Genomic DNA, 5,662 nt, shown 5'->3' on the forward strand with positions numbered 1-5,662 from the left:
TACTCTTAGAGGTCTGTAGACATATGTGTGGGTCTGTACATAGTTGCTGTTTAGTTGTGTATATATGACTTATGTTTTTGAACGTTCCCATTCGTAGTGGCAGCCTTGTCGACTTACGTATGTATATATGTTTTGGGATACTGTATGTAGTGGCAGCCTTGTCGGCTTGCATGTATATAGTTGGGCATATACATGTTATGATAGCCTTGTCTGTTATGTACAATGTTATACTTGTTGGTAGTTGTGACTCCACGGGAACGGGGGGTGTCTTGATATGTCTATATATCTATGTTTTGAGACGACGTCTTGCCTTTTTATATATAAGTTCTTTATTATGCTAGTTGCGAACGATTATAGTTAACGAGTGTATACGAGTGTCCGACTCGGGCAAACGGCCTACGGGGTTGGGTCGTGACATATATATATATATATATATATATATATATATATCAGAGAAGACTCAAGATCTTGGCGTCCGGCCAAAGCATAAATTATATATATAGGGCGGGGACTCTTTATTACCTGGCCGCACGGTTGTGAACCCGGATTATAAGCGCGTATAGATGCGAAGATGCGGCTATACGAAGGTGTCCCTCTCGGGCATCTAGTCACGGCCGGTCGACCGCATGAATAGCAAACCTCGGAGCCCAATCTGCACTGACCCCAATGTAACTTCCCACACTAGGAGCATCGTGGTATGGGTGGCCTCACCTGACCCGAATCACCTCCAACCGCGATCCGAAAAGCTGCGACTCGGCCGGGGATGAGTAGATCTATCAAATCTCGGCACGAATACGTGGAGGCGCACTAGTCATAGAATAGCCCGAATGTCCAGAAGACTGCGGTCTGTGCCCGCCTCTATACTCGTTCATCGGACCCGAAGATCTAGCCCTCTTGTTATGCCCTCTGTCATGCTCACGTTCACTTCTTTGTTGCTGTAGGCTTTCCTCTAAATTCTGAGCATGGGCTTGGATGCGTGCAATATCCATATTGTCCTGAAGGGATGCGATCAAGCATCTATCTATCAGGTGTGGCCCTAGGCCCTTCACAAACCGGTGCACTCGGTCACCCATATTCGCTACCATGGCCCAAGCATACCAGGCCAAGGAATTAAAGCGGAGACTATACTCTAGAGCACTCATGCTCCCTTGTCTCAAATTTAGGAACTTATCGGCTCTAGTTCGCCGAACTTCTGGGGGCAATTAATGTCAGAGGAGGTGCATTGGCTCCCCGTGAAGCCATCCAAACCGTGTACCAACATACCGCAACATCCCTCAATCTATAGGACGCTAGTTCCACCGATTCGGTGTCCGAAGCATGTATCAAGCGAAGCGTCCTCAACATACCATCAATGAAATTCTGAGGGTCCTCATCCGGCTTTGATCCAAAGAATTCCGGAGGGTTCAAACTAATGAAGTCACGGGCTCTTGCACTAGCCCTACACCTTGCCTTGTGCTTTGTCTGCGAGTACGGCGACAACCAATTGAGTCGGCAGATTAATGGCCTCTTTTACATATTGGCCTGAAGCATCCGGTGGAGGAGCCGGAGGTCTTTGGAGCGGGGGCTGAGGCTCCCTCTCGCTCCTCTAGTATAGGCACTGAACGGGAGGACTGAGATTGAGCCACACTTTAGGACTCACTTTCTTCTACTACCGGTGGCGGTGCTCTTTCTGCCCGTTTTTCTGCCACCGTCTTGCCCTTTTGGGCTGCTGAAGCCTTTCTCTTTACAGGCATTTCTGAAATACACAACACATGGTTAAGAAACAAGAAGTTCTTATATCATAGCTCTATCGCATGATTTGATATGAAGAAAGAAGGCCATTCATTCCTAAAATGCCCGCAGCTTCTTGTTTATAAGTGTGGCGCGCAACACACTCATAACCAAGACTCTACTAGACACGGTTCGTACACACACCCCCGAACCGATACCACTTTTGTCACGACCCAACCGGAGGGCCGCGACGAGCACCCGGTGCTAGCCCACCCGGGCACCCCTTAACATAGTTTCACATCTCATCTAGGTGAGCTACATAGTTAAATCATGCTTTTCATTCATCATCATTCTAATCTCATGGGGCAACAACACATCTAGATCATCATTAACAACTATGCCCATATAAATGTACATAAGCCGACAAGGCTATCAAAATAATATCCCAAAATATAGGCCGACAAGGCCAAACATATCTAATCATATACACATGTGTACGAGCCTCTAAGAAGGGTACGTCATATCATAACATATGGGCGGGACAGGACCCCGCCGTGCCCATAAATATGTAGACAAAAGAATCTATACCAAAAGTTGCAGCTCCGAATGAAATGGAGCTCCGCTATGTTGTCCCTGAGAAATCTAGCTATGGATCAAGTCTGTCTCCCTGGCCACCTGCGGGCATGACGCAGCGTCCACAAATAAAAGGACGTCAATACGAAAAATGTATTGAGTATGTAAAGCATGATCAATATCAATATGAAAGCATAATAGTCAACATATGAAATAACATAGGATGGGAGATAATAGCCTCATCGTCATAGCACTTACTTGCTTTCCATAGGGACGTTCCATTTCTATTTTGCGTATTCGTGCACATACATCCATATCCGTACTCATTTACCTTTCGCATCCATTTTCGTATTCGTATTCATATTTCCTTTCATACTCATGTTCATATCATATACATTGCATATACATAGCCTTTACTTGGCATTTACATATTCTTAACATATTCGTACTCATATTGATGTCATAAACATAGCTTATTCGTACTCATATTGATGTCTTATACATAGCTTTTATATAGCATACCCGACCACGAAGGTTCGGTGTTTCACATAGCTGGCCCTACCAAGGCTCAGTGTCATACCTGGCCCTACCAAGGCTCAGGTTTGTTCGTACCCAACAGCCGTGGTGCGCGCGCGCATATATCGTATATATATATATATATATATATATATATATATATACATACATACATATTCACTATATTCTACCCAGCCATATAAGCTCGGGGTTCACAATAGCCACTCATAGGCACATATACATATAAGCCCATAATTATCTTTAGCCTTTTTACTATCGTCATTCATTACATTCTATCCTTAGAGGATTACTCATCGTATAAGAAACTTAGTACAATCGTATCATATTGAGCATCATAAGCTTCATAGCTTCTAGAGATAGGATCATTGGAGAATATCATAGACTCGTAGAAGGATAATATTTGGCCAAAGAACCATGCTTTATGAAAGAAGGGTTAGCCTTACATACCTTTTCGTGCAACTATTCTACCACTTGTACGTGCTTCTTCAATGCTCACGTTTCTACATTCATTGAAGTGCATACTAACATTAGATAATGGACAGCTTAGCACTTATGACTAATTCTAGAGAAAATTGGACAGCATTTCCTTTATTCATACAGCTTCCTCCAAGTCATATAACAACTCCCAAACATCAATAATAACATTCACAATATCACCACAATAGCCTTTATTCAACTACATTACTCTTACTTCACCATTCACTCCAATTCACCCATATTCATGGTCATATCACACAAACTTCGTTCATTCATCTTCAAGGTCTATTCCATGTTTTCAATATCATTTATAACATGATTATATTCATAATGTATCAAGAATCATAACTCATTCCAAACATCTATTCAAAAGTGACACTATTCCCACATTTATGACCCATTTCCTATTTCGTCATGCAATCCAAGTGTTTCATCTTTCAAATACTTTAAATAACATGGAGATGTCATGAAACTTACCTTAGATGGTGTAGTATTGAACCTTGGGTGCAATTTTCTCACTTGAGCAAAACCCTAGTTTTTCCTTCACTTGGATTTCTTGCTTTGGATGAACTTTAATGGGTTTCTCATACTTGATTCACTTAACTTGATGTAAATGATCACTAATATATCTTGAATTTATGTGGTAGAAATATTCTAGAGAGAAGGTGTGAAATGTGGAAATGAAATAATGAACTTGGTCCCCTTTTTAATAACTCAGCATTCTGATCTGTCGGGTCGTTATACGGACACTTATACGGTCCGTATAACTTATACGGTCCGTATAAGTGACCGTGAAATGGTCCTTTCGCTCACCCTTCACTGGAACCATTATACGGTCCATTATACGGGCCGTATAAATTTATACGGTTCGTATAATTCCACCAGTGAGGGACCTTCACTGTGATGGTCCTACGGTCCATTATACGGTCCATATAACATTATATAGTCCGTATAATGAGCCGTATAACCCACCAGTCCTCTGAACTTGTTCTCGTCACTTCGTTTGATCTCCAATCCTTATGGAACCTTCTTAACACTTGTTTAACACTTCATTAACAATCCAAGGGACGTTACAACTCTTCCCCAAAACTTCATTAAGTCATCGTTAATTCGATACTCGTAAATCTTGCCCGACACATGACGTATACCTTGCTTTCCTTAACAACTTTTGGTCTCCCACTTCCAATGTCTTTGGAAATCTTAATTAGAATCATCAAATGCTATTTCTTACTTATTGAAACATCGTAGACTTCGTGCTCTTCATTAGCCTATTCACTGTGCATCAACGGAAAATTTTTCGAGGTGTAACACTATCATACAATGAAGATAATGGTATCGTAAGAATACCAAGAATCATGAGCTGTAGTAATTCTAGAGATGGAGTCATTTGGAAGTCATTGTGGAACTCATGTGAAGGTTATTAGCAATGGAATCATGCCTTAATGAAATATGGGTTAGCCTTAGATACCTCGTCGTCTTCTTGACTACTTAAGGTTCACCGTCGAAGCTTGAGAAATCTACATTTAGAAGGATTCATACCATGGTTAAGCCTTTAAAGATACACTTAAATCCAAACTAGAATAATTCATGAGCTAACAAAAACTGGGCAGCATTTCTCTTATTTCATCGACTTCCACCACACTACAAAACAACCCCCAAACAACCATAACAACATCCAAAATATCATAATCAAGTGATCACATTCCATTAAGTCTTCCATATTCATTCTCACATTCAACTTATACTAACAACTTCACACCAACCCTTTGCACATTTTCATACAACGCTTCCTGATCATTATTATTACCTTCCATAAGAAGATTATATCCATATTATACGAAGAATCATAACTGAAGTTAGCTTACTACTCAAAACATTATGAAATCTATATTTAAGCTTCATTTTCTATTCCTTTCTTCATCCAAGTTATTCAACAACTAAAAATGCTTAAAAACATGTAATAAACATGAAAACTAACCTTTTTTCTCATAGGAATGAGCTTTGGAGCAAGATATCAACTTGTGCAAAACCCTAGCTACAATACCCGAGTGAATCTTGAAATCTACTAACCCTAGGGAGTCTTCTAACACATAAACACTTCAATTCTTCCTATAAGATCTTTGTTTTCTCTTGGGTTGGAGTGGAATATGCTTGGAGAAGGGTTTGGAGCTCTCATGACTTGGAGAGAGGGTGGGAAATGAAATAATGAACAAGGGGGCCACATATAACAAAAATGAAATTTTGGCCCGACGAGGATATACGGCCAATTATACGGGTCGTGTAATTTATACGGTCCGTATAATTGGACCGTATGTTGCTCCCAAATGCACACGCAAGTATACGTGGTCGTACAAGTAATATAGAC

Source organism: Lycium ferocissimum, chromosome 2 (genome assembly GCF_029784015.1).
Source record: "Lycium ferocissimum isolate CSIRO_LF1 chromosome 2, AGI_CSIRO_Lferr_CH_V1, whole genome shotgun sequence".
Classification (NCBI taxonomy): Eukaryota; Viridiplantae; Streptophyta; class Magnoliopsida; order Solanales; family Solanaceae; genus Lycium; species Lycium ferocissimum.